The following is a 15,840-nucleotide window of genomic DNA, read 5'->3' as shown; positions in this document are numbered from 1 at the left end:
AGTAACTGCAAGAAAGAAGTTGGCAGGATGCGCTTTCCCCAGTGTTCCCAATCTTTGGTCCTCCAGGTGAAGGGGACTCCATCTCCCAATAAGTCCTGACTGTTGGCCAAGTTGGCTGAGGTTTCTGGGAGCTGAAGTCCAAAACAAATGGAGGACAAAAGGTTGGGAAGTACTGACTGAAGTCTGCTTCTTCAGATGTTTGCAAAAGGGGGGGGGGGGCCGCAGGCATGAAGGTCCTGAGGAGGAGGAGGAAGAGGGAAAGCCATTGGAGCCAGCCTCCTCCTCGTCCCTGCGCCTCTCTCCATCCTCCTCCTCAGCCCAAGGAGGGGGCTGCTCAGTGCTCAGCTTGAGCTGGGTCTAGAGGCTGAGAGGGAGGGTTTCCCGCCTGGCGCTGAGACGTCACGGGCTGTCCCCCCAGACACCCCCCCCAGACTCCCTGCGAGGGAGGCCTGCAGCGCGCGCTCCCGGCTGGAGGGAAGCGGAGCCCAAGGAGGACCCCAGCAGCTGCCTCTGCTGCGCGCGCGCCAATGGCTGCAGCTCCCTCCGGAACAAGGACAGCCATGGTCAGCCGCAGGGCCCCGGACTGAGGCCCAGGAAGGAAGGGGGCGCGAGACAGGCCTCTTTGCAGCAGCAGCAGCAGCAGCCTCCTCAGGTGCACCCTCCTCCTCCTCCCTGCCCCAATTCCCTCCAAGCAAGCAAGCAGCGAAGGAAGGAAGGAAGGAAGGAAGGAAGGAAGGCAGGAGAGAGGCTGGGAATGGGAGGCGGGAAGGCCGAGGCCCAATGGCCGAAGGGGAGCCGAGGGGGCGCCTGGGAGCAGGGGCCCAGCCCCGTCCTCCTTTCCCAGGCCTCGTCCTCCAGGCCCAGCCCCTCAGGACTAGTGGAGCCATTCCCAGACGCCCTCCGTCCGAGGCGAGCTCTCCTTGCGTTGCTCTGGGAGCAGGCTCTGGAGCCTTCTCCCCATTCATAGAGGGCCCAGCCCCGTCTTCTGCCCGGGAGGGCTTTCCAAAGGCCTTTTCCTTTCGGAGCAGGAGGGCCTTCTGTCGAGGGGCCCCGTCCTCCAGTAGAGAGGGCCCGGGAGCCGGGGCGGCTGGGGAGGCACGTCCTCCTTTTCCAGGCCCCGTCCTCCATCCCTGCAACCCCCAGGAGGCCTCCCTTTGGACCGAGAAGCATGGCTTGAGATTCAGTCACAGGAGTCTCCTTGGGGGCTTTGAGAAGTCATGTCCTCCCTGGTTTTTGCTTTGGAGCATGGCCTGAGATGCCTGGGAGGGCTTCCAGCCTTGGATTGTTTTCCCCGGCATGTCCTCTATTTTGCGGTGGCGAGGAGGAGGCCCCTGGCCCCCAGGACAAGGGGGGGGGGAGGGAGGGAGGGAGGGAGGCCTTTCCTGCCCGGGCCCCTCCCCCCTCCCTCCCTCTTTGGCCATCGGCTCCAGACCCTTGCCTTTTCCCGCCGGAGTCTTCTGGAAAGCGGAGGCCATGGAAGAGGAGCCCTGGCTCTGAAGGAGGAGGTAGGCATCTGTGGAGGATCCCGGGCAGCTGGAGGAGGAGGATGATGATGAGGATGATGATTTATTCGTTTATCTCCCGAAACTGGCACTCAGAGCCCTTTGCAACTGAAAAGAACAGTACAATTAAAACATACCCAAGTGATGCCTTGAAACAGAATGGAATGATTGTCCTAGCAAAAGAGATCAAAACAGATCAGAGCTGCTGCTCTGCTGGCAAGTCAGTCCCTCTCTTGAGCTCAGTGTGGCCTCCAGGGGCCAAGGAGGGCTTTGAAGGCCTGAACCCTGGAAGGGGGGCACTCTTGCTAGGAGGCTATGCAGAGCTCCCTCCCTTGGCCTCTCCATCTCATGGGAGAACGTCGGAAAGTGTGGTGCTTGTGGGGGGTGTGGAGAGGAAGAGGAGGGAGGCAGAAGCTGCTGCACCCAAAACCTGGCTGAAGTGATGTCTGCAGGCCAGGCAGCCCAGGAAAATGAGCCCCAGGCTACCAAAATAGATCCTGGGTCAACGCAACAGTGAGTCTCTCTTTCCTTCCTGCAGCGCATTATTTCATTCAGCTACTAACCAGGGTTCAGGGTGGGTAGCGAGGCTCCAGATCTACCTGTAAAGCCAAGCTGCAGTCAGGTTCCAGCTGTGCACAGGATTCAAATGGCCTGACACTCGCTCTGGTCCCTGAAAGACACTTGGAAAATGTCCCTAGGTTGTGCTTTTAGGAAGCTGGAGGCTGAGAGCGGCCAGCTGTCTTTGAGAGCGGCCAGCTGAGACTAAAATAGGTAGATATGGAATTCAGGGAAGGCCTGGCTCTCTGGGGAAGGCTCAGCAAAGCTGTGTCATGTCCCTGGATAATCCGATTATCTGGTGGCTTTCTGGATCCCTGGGTCAGGCAGGAGCTTTGCAGCAGTGGACTACAGGTGCAGGAGGGTTCTGGAAAAGCACAGACTGTGTTCAGAAACTGCCGGAGGTCACCCAAGGGACATTGAAACTGGCAACAAACAGTGGCTTGTTTGCTCCCAGAAAGTTGAAAGTGGCTTTGGAGGACGTCACAGCTTGTGGCATGCATCCCATGGCCATGTCTGACAAACAGGTTTTCCCTTGTTGCAAAAATGGTGTCTCCAGAGGCAACAGTGCAAGAACAGAATTGTGCTTGTTTGTTTATATATGGATGCATGGATGTATTTGCTGCATCTTAAAGCTACCTTCCCATTCCCATCCTTCCCATTCCCACTTTGCTTTCCACCTACCCCACCCCCCCTTTTATTTGTGTCCTTTCTTCCAAAATTGTAAGACACTGGGAAATAATAACAATAATTTCTTACCTGCCTCTCCCCATAGATCAAGGTGGGGGACAACAACAATTAACAGACACACCACATTAGTTAAAACACATCAAGTAAAATACACATCAATTTAAACAGACATATATACAACTTAAAAGGACAAGATATACACATATTAAAACAATTACACATATTAAAATAATTGCCTTTTTTTTCAACTGACTGTAAATAAGTTTCTTTTTCTTTTTCTTCTTTGGATGAAGAAAGGATTTGTTTCTTTTTTAAAAATAAAAAAATACTGAGTAAAAACTTTCTCAGCGCACTTTGATGGTGCTGTTCTGAGCACACTCATTTGTTCACATGTTAAGTCTTGAGTTCAGATGTTAAACTTTCTTGAGTTCAGCAGGACTTTCTCCCTTTGTAAATGTATACAGGAAACGGTGTGTTACAGTACAACTGGATGAGAGAGAAGGAATGCTTGGGAGGACACAGTGGCCATGTGAGCAAGAGGGGGAGTATCCAAAGGGAGGACTTTAGGGGAATTGGGCAGTTAAAAGGAAAGCAATAAATAGGTTTAGAGCTTACGAGGGAAGGAAGTGTTTCGGATAGACGGGGTAAGGATGGGATGTGGTTGCTAGATTGGAAGGAGGCTTAGGGGCAGAACACAAGGTTACAGCAGTTTTTCATTGAAAAAGAAATCTGTTCATACAAGACAGCGCATTTGCAAATTCCCTAGAATGAGTTTTGTTTCTCCGTTTCCCTTAGGAAATGATGAGTAAAACCAATTAGTTCATTAAGGTCTATTTGTCTCTCATAATGTCCATGGTTTAAGGGTCTGAACACCATCCTGGAATAAGGGTTTTGTACTCAGTAAGTGAAGTGAACCTTTTCATTAAAAGCACTGCCTGACTCTAGCCTTTTATCTCTGAGGTTCTGTCCACTGTTTGTGGTCCTGAAACTGCATGGCAGGGAAATAAAATGTTTGAGACTGATGTGGTCCTGAAACTGCATGGCAGGGAAATAAAATGTTTGAGACTGATAACCCCCTTTTTTTCCTGGTCACTTTGGGACTCATCAGCAAGGATATGTACTTCTGGCCAAACATATATGTGGGGTCGACTCAAGGTTATGATTTGCACAGTCCTACTTCCACTGGATCAATTATTACCTAAGAGTTTATTCACAGGCTCTGGGTTTTTTTTTGTTGTTCAGCTCAGGAAATAGCTGCATTGGACAGGGCTTTGTTTCTCATGCTCTGGGTGATCATAAACTTTGGGCTCAGAGTCAGTTCTGGGATTTGTTCATTCAGCCAAATCCTCAGGACTGGGTTCCAAGTGTGTGTAAATAAGTATTTGGTATGCATAAATAACAGTTTATGTATATTGTCTTCTTTCTAATCCAGTTACTGTGATGAAATTGTGCAGGTCAAGTGACCCTGTCTGATCTTGGAAGCTAAGCAGGGACAGCCCTGGTTAGTATTGTTGTTGTTGTTGTTATTATATTTATTTGTGTCCCGCTCTCCCCCCCCCCCCCCCAGAACTGGGACAAAGAGCAGCTCACAATATTAAAAGAACAGTATAATTAAAAACATAGAAACATTAACATGGAATTAAATTATTACAATATTGATATAGATTGCTTATTAAAAGAATAAAATACAGTTTAAAAAGATAAAACTGTTTAAAATACTTTAAAACAATACTACAACAACACAAGATGGTCTTTTAAAAACATTCTGTTTGAAAAGCCTGTCTGAATAGGTAGGTTTCAGCCCAGGGACCATTCTGGTCTCCTGGGAAGGGAGTTCCAGAGTCTAGGGGCTGCGACAGAAAAGGCCCGCTCTTCTGTCCCCACCAGCCATGCTTGCGATGGGGGTGGGACTGAGAGAAGGGCTTCTCCTGAGGATCTCAGAGCCTGGAGAAGCTCATACAGGGAGGTACAGTGTGCCAGATAGCCTGTACCTGAGCCATATAGGGCTTTATAAGTCACAACCAGCACTTGGAATTGTGCCTGGAAACCGGCAGCCAGTGGAGCTCTTTCAACAGGGGCATTGTGTGGTCTCTGTAACCTGCTCCAGCTGCATCTCTTTGGACCAGTTGCAGTTTCTGAACACTCTTCAAAGGCAGCCCCAAGTAGAGGGCATTACAGTAGTCCAAACAGGATGTAACCAAGACATGTACCACTGAGGCCAGATCCAGTGTCTCAAGGAATGGGTGCAGTTGGCACAAAAATTTTAAATGTGCAAAAGCATTCCTGGTCACTACAAACATCTGGGCCTCAAGGTTCAGGGCTGAGTCTAGGAGTACCCTCATACTGTGAATCTATGTCTTTGGGGGAGTCTTCAAAGCTTGATCTGCCTTCCAACTGACCAGGAGCACCTCTATCTTGTCTGATTAGTGCTTGGATGGGAGGTGATAAATAAATACCAGGTTCTGTAGGCTGTAATTCAGAGGAAGGAACTGGCAAAACCATGTGCGAGCATTCTTTTTCTATGAAAAGCTTATGAAATTCATTGGATCACCATAAGTTGATCTAAAGGGGCAAAATCTCTAATCTGTAGTAGAGATTTTGCCCCTTTAGATCTTGTTTTTCTTTTTTAGGTGTCCTCCAATTCTAAAAGGTTGTGAGCCAACTTCCTTCTCTGAAAGGGGAGAAGGAAGCTTGCTGGTTGAACCCCCATATTTGCAAATATTTTAGCATCTTGGACAGTTCCTTTAAAATTCCAGGCTAAAACCCAGAGTAGATTCCCAGCCCTCTGACATGAAAGCTGCTCGCTACTCCTGACTAGAGATATCATTCAGTTAAGTTGTGTTCATGTCCTTAAATCATGTCACCAACCACATTTCACTGCTACTTTTATATTACTTGTTTTAGTAGGTCAGAATACTGTGAAAAGGGCTTTGTTCCTCCTTCACACTCTTCTTTGCCGAAACAAAATAGGCATGAGTATCTATATATAGGAGTGCAATGTATATACCGTATTTTCCAGCGTATAAGATGACTGGGCGTATAAGACGACCTCCAACTTTTCCAGTTAAAATATAGAGTTTGGGATATACTTGGCGTATAAGACTACCCCTCTTCCAATGCATACCAAATAAAAATTAAAAAACATCAATATGGTAATTTTAATTCAAATGCTTATGACATGCAGGTACTTGGCAGGAAAACTTGTTGTATACAAAGCCTGCTTGGATTGGTCAGCTCTCCCTGCCTGCCCAGCCCTCCCTGTCTCCAAGATTTTCTTCTACTGTACTTGTACAGCACCACCTTTGCTGCTTTCATATGGTCACCACATACGGAGGGGATGCAGCCGCTGTTTTTGAGCTCCCCCACTATATGCAGCAACCGCAGATTCTCCAGTCCGGCTCAGAAGTTTCAGCACCCACCCTAAAAGATGAAACCCGGCGTATAAGACGACCCCTGACTTTTGAGAAGATTTTCCTGGGTTAAAAAGTAGTCTTATACGCCAGAAAATACAGTATATTTTAAGTGAGTAGTGCACTGTATGTATAGTCCCACCAACACCAGTGTAGTGTAGAAGTAGGTGTGTACATCATAACAACTCATTTTCTAGCTGGAAATTAATGGTCAAGAACATTACCCAAATTGCTAGGTTACTGAGATGGTACCCACAAATTAATGTATAATAGAGGAATTTTAATAGCTCAAACTGATAGCCACAAGAGGGCCAGGGTAACACTAGCTAGGACACAAGCCTCTGTATACTGGTTCCAAAAAACTAAAACCCCAGAGTGCTAAGTGAAACTCAATTTTATTAACAACAAAAGGGAAAATTGCTATTCACACAGTAGCATTCACACATACACAACAACTAATGAAATTAAAGTAGTAGCTTGTAGCAATGTTGAGGGAAGGCAATGCCTTTCCGGTCCAGAAGCTAGGCTCCAATATGGGAGAAAGCTGGAAGTTGAATGTGACTTAGCCTGCTTATTGTGTAGCACAAACAACAGTACTGAGGGACCAGGTTTGAATCTGACAAGAGTTTCTGCCTGATTGCAAACTGGATCAAATTGCTATTGTCCAGGCACATGTATTTATAGCAAGGTATATGGGGCAGTTTTTTAAAAGTTAATTGGCTTTTCCAAGAGTTAAGTGACATTCCCAGAGCAGGAGAATGGAATGGGATATGCAAGAACAACTGGACAATCAGTGTGAATGTCCTCAGACAAAAAAAAAGTTTCATTCTGAGAAGGCGACTCCCTTTGTCTGCTGTATGCAAACAATCTCCCAGTCCAGCTCACTACCACCCTTTCCATACTCAAGGGATTGTACTGATTCAGATCTCGCGAGATCCCATCATGTCCAAGTGCCTTGGGCTTCTCTCATGCTCAGATATCTATATTTAATATAGTATGGCTGGTTTCCTGTGTTGTAGAACCCCCTTTGGCTACTTGCCTAAAACATACCCTTTTGATATTAATTTGATAGCAAAGTTCAAAGAGAAGTAGCTGAAGGTTGGATCCTGGGGTAACAAAAAGTATGTAGGAAGTCTGACATCATCTTGAGAGTCACCTACATCACTTCTTTGACTCTAATCCTAAATTAACTTAACTAGAAAATTAGTTAATGCAGAGTTGACATGAGTAGGATCTGGCTGTGAAACTACCTAGGTCAGAGGTGGGCAAAATACAGCCCTGGGGCCAGATGCAGCTCCCAAGGATGTTTTTGTGGCCCTCAACACATCCAGAATCACCAGATTGACTTCTTCTGGCCAAAAAAGAGGGTGAATTGCTGCCTCTGGAAGTCTGCAGCTGCAACAGTTTACCTTTTAAATAGGTTGCAGGGTCTCCCTGCACTGTTTAGTACAAAAATACACATAACCAGCCATGGTCCTCCAGCCACTTTGGGGTTTTTTGTTTTATTTTCCAATAGTTTATGCAGCCCACAGAGGGTTCCAGGACAATAAAAAGTGACCATTGGACCTTCCAGAGTCACCTGCCTCTGACCCAAGCAAACTTGTTGAATGTAATTAGGGGCTCTACAAAATGTAGGCCAAGGTGATACATTGATCAAATTTAGGTGATTGTGGCAAACATTTATTTCAAAGTGATTTTACCATATTCCACCCAAGGTCAGGGCTCAGAGGAAACTGAAAGAAAACTAAACCAGCAGAGAAATCACTACAATTCCTGTTGCACAGGGAAGTTGATTCAGTGGGTCCATTACAGCAGCAGCCATTTCACTAAAGCTTTTCAGCACCAGCATAAAGCAGTTGTTAGCATGTGCTAAACCAGCAGTTGAGTCAATAGGATAATAGCTGTGGATGCAACAGCTAATGTAATATACCCACAGGCACTCCTGTAGTATCTCTGCCATCAGTCACAAATGTTGCTTGTTGATTAAGCTTCACTGATGCTTGCAGAAGGCACCAGTCAGCGTACAGTGATGGCTGAATGATCTCCTGATATCTCTCAGTCCAGTATTTTCACAGACATTGGATACAATATACAACCAGGGAGCCAGAAAGACTCCATTATATCAGTTGGCCTAATGCTTAGAGAAGGAGGCCTGCATGTAGAACCTATGGAGTAGGGACATCAGTTTCAGGCTGTTGATTTTGACATCATTGCCCATGAAACATTTGTATTGCTGCCTTTTTGAACTGCTCTTGCCAGTTAGTATATAAAAGTGGCTTCCAAAAGGGAATACTTACTCTTGGTAGGTTCTGATCGGAACAAGCATTTTGTGAGGAAAAGGTAAGCTGATCCTAATATTCTCATTCTGCATAGCAACACCGACCAAATAGCTGGAGCTTACAATGGCAGTGGTTTAAATTGTAGAGTAATTTTTCTGCTACATCTGAAAGCAGAGATATCTGGACTTCAGGCAGCTTGCCGCCTCTTTCCTGTTCAGTCATGGCCAAGCCAGAGACAACGAACTTAGCATATGGATGGATAAATGTTGAGACAGGCCATCTTTCCCACATGTGCCCATTTCTTAAGATCATCTGTTATCCAATGTCTCTCCAGGTGATAAGTGACAGGTGGTAAGCAGAGAGAGGGTCCTCTCCCATGTAGTAACCTAATCTACAGATAGGAAACATATTCCAGGATAGCCTTGTTGGCCATCCACCACCACCAACAACAAACAAAATACAAAATGCACAAAATACATAATGCAAGCTTTTGACAAAGGGGTAGATGAAAGCAAGCAGTGGTCAAAAGATGTTAAAAAGATCATACAGGAGAATGAAAAGACAGATTCACCTTATGACATCATTTTTGGGCCAGTGAAAAACATTTATTCCACCATCACCACCCGCATTAAAATTACTTTTTACCTATCAGTTCACATCTTTATCTCTACAATTTTTTTTATTTTGCTTCCATGTGTTTTAGTTGACATTTTAATTCTTTTGATGTTTTGATTTCTTAAGCCCAATCTGAGAACTTTGTTAAAGGATGGGATGTAAATAGCTAAATAAGAAAGACCAAAGGGAAACCTATGGTCACAGACTCCCAGACTCCCAGGAGTCTAGCCTAGAGTATACCCCATATTTTCATCTTTTCTCTCCATGTGTCACCTCAAGAGATTGCAGTCATATAGCAGAGCCCTGAAAAGAGCCTATGGTTCCAGCCCCTACTATGTCTTTGCTGTTGCTTCAATGACTGGCAGCAAAAAAACCTTCCTTCTCTATTTTTGCCTGTTTGCTGTCCCAGCTGCACTGCTGGTTTCAAGGCAAAGAGATTCTTCTTAACAATTATTTTCTCTGCTTGGGAAACTGTATTGAGAAACTTATGTAAATGGGTGAAAGGAGGGGTTTCTCTCAGATGGCTATCTCCGCACACTCTCTGCCTGTGTCCTTGCCAAGTGGCAGTTCCCCAGAATCATTTGAGGAAGCCAGGCCCCTTAAAATGGCATAACTCCTATCCAAATGTGCAGTATTCTGTTTCTGTTTAGAATGGCCAGAGGCAGAAGATGGCTGCCCACCTCTATAGTTAATAGTGTCATAGAAGAGGGAATTTCAGAAAGTGCAGGTTCTCACTTACTGAATCCCCATCTTCCTTTGCATCTGTCTCTGATTCAAGGTAATAAATTTTCTTGGCTGTAGAGCAAGCCTGACTTTTGGAATCAACAGGACTTCAGCACATATAACTGTAATCTGAGCTACAGTCTTTGTTCTGAATGATGCCTTTAAAATTTTCATTGAGTTCTCTGTGCTTGATTTAAGTGCTTTGTTTGACTTAAAGCCCTTTCTTTGCAGTCTTACTACTGACCAAGGGCATTTTGTTTAATGCATTTCTGCTCCTGACCTTTGTGTCCTACTATTATTCCTCCTCTTTAGTGTAGTCAATCATTTACATATAACAAATGAAAAAAAAACCAAACAAATAAATCCACAATCTTTTTTTAGATTCTTATATTTCACATATCTTGAAGGCTCGTCTTACAGAACCTTGTTTTAAGGCACCACGTTTTGTTACCTTATCATAGTTTTCTACTATTTTTTGAGAGCTTGATCCCTGTGCACTTAACAATATGCGACAAGCATAAATTTAATGTGAATCTTTTAAAAAGAATTGAAGCAAGGAGACTGGGTGAGTTCATAGAAATGCATAAAATGTTATCTGCTTATTTTCTGCATGTCTATGAAAACTAGAAGAATTGGGTCAGGAAAAAAGATGGCAAAACAATTTTGGAAAACCACACACATGTGTGTGTGCATGCATACAGCCACACAACAACACACACCAGTGTTTGCAATCAAATTCTTGTGCACTTCACAAGCATAGGTTTTTTCAGAATTTTCTTCCATTTCTAAATGGCATTTTCAAGTATGCTATAGTGTCATCTGCATTTTCCAAGTGGGCAGAAATTCATCTGCATTTTCAAGTGAGCTGCACAGATTAGAATGCATTTTCCCTTGTAACCTTGAAGTTCTTTAGAAGTTTTGTGATATGCCTTTTGTTTTTAAAATATAGCAATATGTATTTTATGCTAAACTGTGTAAAAATACATCTGCATGTTCATGTGGATTCCCTGCACCTCAAAATAATAGTTATGAATGAGCACATGTGAAACTGACATGTACCAAAAATAGACTGATCCATACATCTCTGCTCACAAGTTTTTCATGGACATTGTATGTGTGTTTTTTAAAACAAGTTTTCTACACATCAAGGACGCCAAACTCCAGGAGATGAAAGAGCAAGATTAATTTTGTGCATGTAGGCAGCCACTGGGACACAGAGGGAGCTCTGTCTGCAAAGAGAAAACTATGAAATGTCTTTGAGAGGAGGAGATGTGCATTGTAGGAACATGAATAGGCTGTTTATAATTTTGGAAAATTAACAAGAATCTTGCTCCCCCCTGCCCCTCGTAGGACATTCTGGATGATATGTCTGTTCTAGAAGTGTCATGCGTGAGATTTAATGGGACAGACTGTCATTTCCAAAGGAGACAGTAACTGTTTCCAGGTGAGGTGCTTACAAAAGAGGGTTCCTCTTCACTCCTTCTGGTTCTACAACATGCTGTATTTCATTCTTTCTTAAAAGAACATCAGCAGTCCTCTCCCAGAGGTGTGTCTTATATAAGATGTATGTCTTATATTTATTTATATCCCACCCCTCCACCCCTCAAAACTGGGACTCAAAGTAGCTTACAATTTAAAAGCACAGTACAATTGAAAGCATTTCTTCTCCCAGACTTCAAGTCAGGTACAATTCTTGGATAAATACCTCTCTCTCACCCACATGAGAGCTCTGGTACCCATATGGTTTGTTGTTGTTGCTGTGTGCCTTCAGGTCATTTCTGGCTTATAGCAACCTTAAGGTGACCCTATCACTTGGGTCTTTTCTTTTTTTCTTTTTCCAAGGAGTGTTGCCAATGCATTCCTCTAAAGCTGATAGATTGTGACTTGCCCAAGGTCATCCAGTGAATTTCCATGGCTGAGTGGGGATTCAAACCCTGTTTTCTCAGGGTAGCAGTTCAGTACTGAAACCACTACACCACACTACACATCTAGTAATAGCAGTATCTAAGTCAGGGATGGGAACCTTTGCTACGGCACCCCAGACTCCCAGATCACACCTCCCTAAGATTTTTCCTCTGTTTCCTTCAAGCCCCACTTCTTGCAGGTTAGTTATACCTCTGTGAAAGAGAATAGTCCCCGATCTTTCCTCCAGTATGTGATGGGAGGGAACAGTGTGGTTTCCAAAACACAATAGTCTCCTTCCCAGTTGGAAATGAGAGAGAGAGTCATGCATCTGCTGCCCTCAGCAGGCAGTTAGGACTCACTCATTTGGTGTTCCTCACTCTTCCTATCCCTTCTCACTGTGGGCAGAGGCAAAACTAGGGAACTGATTTTTATCAAGGGCATAGCCACACATCTCAACAAGCATCTGGCCTGGGAGGGTTACGAAGGGTTTCAGCAATCCCTGCTCACTTGTGATCTCTCACCATTTATGTGCTGGATTCTGTTAGGGTTTCCAGTCATCTTAGTGGCCATCCTTTTGTCCTTTTAGCACCTTGCGAAACATAATTTTGAAGTCATTTCCAGGCAATGACACATACCTGATGAAAAAGCTTCACTTAAAAAAAACAACAACCCAGGCTACTATTAAAGTCAGAGTAGTAAAGCCAGAAAACATTTAGAGTCATAGAATCATGGAATAATAGAGTTGGAAGAGACCACAAGGGCCATCCAGTCCACCCCCTGCCATGCAGGAAATCTCAATCAAAGCATCCCTGACAGATGGTCATCCAGCCTCTGTTTAAAGACCTCCAAGGAAAGAGTCCACTGCACTCTGAGGGAGTTTGTTCCACTGTCGAACAGCTGTCAGGAAGTTCCTCTTAATGTTGAGGTAGAATCTCTTTTCTTGTAGCTTGCATCCAATGTTCTGGGTCCTATTCTCTGGAGCAGCAGAAAACACGTTAGCTCCCTCTTCAGTATAACACCCCTTCAAGTATTTAAACAGGGCTATCATATCACCTCTTAACCTTCTCCTCTCCAGGCTAAACATCCCCAGCTCCCTAAGTCGTTCCTCATAGGACATGGTTTCCAGAGCCTTCACCATTTTAGTCATCCTCCTTTGGACATGCTCCAGTCTCGTAACATCCTTTTAAAATTGTGGTGCCCAGAACTGGACACAATATTCCAGGTGGTGCCTGACCAGAGCAGAATAGAGTGGCACTATTACTTTCCTTGATCTAGACACTTCACTTCTATTGATGCAGCCTAAAATCGCATTGGCCTTGTTAGCTGCTGCATCACACTGTTGACTCATGTTCAATTTGTGGTCTACCTGGACTCCCAGATCCCTTTCACACATAGTTTCATTCACCCATATGTCCCCCATCCTATATCTATGCATTTCGTTTTTCTGCCCTAATTGCAGTACCTTACATTTCTCCATGTTGAAATTCAATTTGTTAGCTTTGGCCCAGCTTTCTAATCTATTAAGGTTGTTTTGAATTTTGATCCTGTCTTCTGGGGTATTAGCTACTCCTCCTAATTTATTGTCATCTGCAAATTTGATATCTGTCATCCAAGTCATTTGACAACTCTATAATCATATGGTGCAAATTTTCTTTTTTGAAATGTAGAGTTAAACCATGATTGTGTACCTCATTGTTTATGGTTATCAGTTCACATGGTACAGACTGAATCTCAATCTGTGGTGGGAAGAACATTGATCCTCCCACCATGAAATAAAGAGACCAGACATGTAAATTGGATGTAAAAATGGACCTTTATTAGACCTTAAACCTATTTAAACCCCAACTGATAACTTCAAACTTTTGAGACATCAATTGAGAGTGAAATCCTGATGAGAGTTCAGCTGAAGGCAGGTGTCTACCTAGACTACCTCTTCAGCCTTCCCATAGGGAAAAAAACACCAGACTCTGAGAGCAACTGAATCCATAGGGAGGTAGATATGAGGCACGCTCTCCCAAACTCCCTCAAGTTTGTAAGGGAGGGCAAACCCCCCATATCTTCCCCAAAGGCTATTTCATGAACAGCCCCCAAGGCACTTGACATGTAAAGGCTGCCCTGATCCAGGCCTTTCATCTCAATGGTATGCCTAGGTGCACACCAACCATTCCCTCACCCCCATTAAGGCCACAGATAAGGTACAAGCGTCGGCTTTGTCCCTTTTCCCCATCAGGACCTCCAACACAGACTTCACACCCAGCTGAATGTCACCCCAAGACAATTCATTACCTAACTCTGACAGGTGAACCCCATCTGAACGATACAATTTGGGTCTACAAAATACAATAGCGGGGTGACCAATAACATGGCCAAAAGACCATTGCACCGTATTCCGTATTTCTCTATTGACCCTCTTCCTTGCCACATCCAATTTACATGGATTTCCTTCACCTTGCCACACTATGCGAGATAACATTTCAGACCTAAACTATGACAACACCGGGCCATCTCTTCTTGATGAGTTCAAAATCTTTTTGAGCTTGCCAAATGAGCGCTTTGCTTTTCACTAGGCCAAGATTGTTACCACCCAGGTGGATAACAACAACATCAGGATTGGGTCCAGAGCAATCAAACAGGGGCAACAGGCCACTCCAATGCAGGCCTCACTTGCCCAGTCACTTGAACATCACCTTGTCTCCCAGGCAAAGATGAGGCCCAAAATGGCTGGCACGAGCTTCATGCACTGCCTAGTAAATCATACTGTGACCACAAACCAGGACCCTTGCCTTCGTGGAACGACATCTGCGAACTAACAGAAACACACATTAGTAAAGGAATTAAACACGAACTCTCCGCACATACCTTTTGAAGGCAACTGACTTCCAATGACCAATACGTTGTATCATCGGTGGCTCAAAATCCATAGCGTCTGCAGTGGAAGCCGCTCCAATATGAAATTAATGAGTGCCAAATTTTACGCCTTTTAGTCCCAAATTGGCAACAGCCCTCAAAGCCACTGCCCAAAATTGAAATTTAGTCAGGGGAGTAGGATTGTTGTGACAGAAAAGGGGGCCTTGTGACACACCATGTAAAGCTATGTTTTTACTCAATGCCTGGACCGGACAAAGGTCCTTATAGAACACTGCCCAAGTGAGACCACTGACCCTTTCCCTTTTTGATTTGTCTTGGGCTTATGGATTCGGAGGACAGCCTAATGGCTTGACAAGACTAAATCAGAAAATAGCAAAGCTCTGTTCGAATGATCTCTCTTAGACACAACAACCAATTCATGTAGGGCCCCCCCAAAAGGCTGTCAGGGCTGCTGTGTGGAAAAGCACAGCTTCAAAATGTGAAAGACATAGCAAGTCCTATTGCTGCCTTAAGCCCAGTAGTATCTGAGGAAAAAGAGGCATGCATGGGTCGGGCAGACCCATGCATACGTGCCCAGCCATCGATTGTCCTCCACACTTGAAAGTCCCCAGTGCTGTCAGAAAGGTCTCTGAACTTGGCTGAAAAAGCCAAAGCAGCCAGCTTGTTATGAATAGACTGTGGAGAAAGGCCCTTATGATGTAAGGCTACAAAATATTACAGACAATGGTCAACTGGAATAGGCCATAAGGGTCGAATACCATTATCAAGATGGAATTGTTCAAATTCATGACAGGCCTTATAATAACAGACCTGTGTTTGTGAAGAGAGTGAAGCACCTATGGCCTTTTCCACCTTACCCCTCCAAGACTCCACAGGTGCTCCGGCATCAAAATTGGTTTGATATCTGCTCCCGAGGCTAGCTGCCTGAAGTGACATCTGTAGGTGGAGAGGGTATTGGTGATGTCATTTTCCACACCAGGAATGTGAAAAGCCGTGAAGAGGTTGTTATGAGCCAAGCATTTAAGCACAAAACCCCTAACCAAATTCATCACTAAAGGGGACCTAGATGTCATACTATTAATTGCCTGCACCACGGAAGCATTGTTGCACCAAAAATGAATGGAAGAGTTGGAAAACTGTTCCGCTGAAATGTGCACCACCACAACAATAGGAAAAAATTCCAAAAACGTTAAGTTGGAGGTCGCCCCTGACCATTTCCAATCTGCAGACCACATGCGTGCACACCAATGACTGTTAAAATAAAGGCCAAAACCTAAAGAACCAGCAGCATCA

The 15,840-nt window shown here is 44.7% G+C and overlaps 1 protein-coding gene across 4 annotated transcripts in view; it reads left to right on the top strand.

Moving 5' to 3' along the window:
- Nucleotides 1–520: 520 nt before the first annotated feature.
- The window catches only part of SLC43A3 (solute carrier family 43 member 3), a 64,364-nt gene continuing 49,044 nt past the window's right edge, over nt 521–15,840 (top strand). The window contains exon 1 of one of the 4 annotated variants that reach the window (XM_089520609.1): nt 521–652. The gene's annotated coding sequence lies outside the window, so the exon portion shown is untranslated. Of the gene's footprint in view, nt 653–1,423; nt 1,506–1,611; nt 2,016–4,225; nt 4,249–15,840 lie in introns of those variants that run through there. The other 3 variants (XM_089520605.1, XM_089520606.1, XM_089520608.1) reach the window with 3 other exon arrangements.

This window comes from Sceloporus occidentalis, unplaced genomic scaffold (assembly GCF_023333645.1).
Source record: "Sceloporus occidentalis isolate IW3139 unplaced genomic scaffold, rSceOcc1.0.p SCAF_4, whole genome shotgun sequence".
NCBI lineage: Eukaryota > Metazoa > Chordata > Lepidosauria > Squamata > Phrynosomatidae > Sceloporus > Sceloporus occidentalis.
Note: the sequence above shows the minus strand (reverse complement) of the source record. Positions and strands in the feature narration are given on the sequence as shown.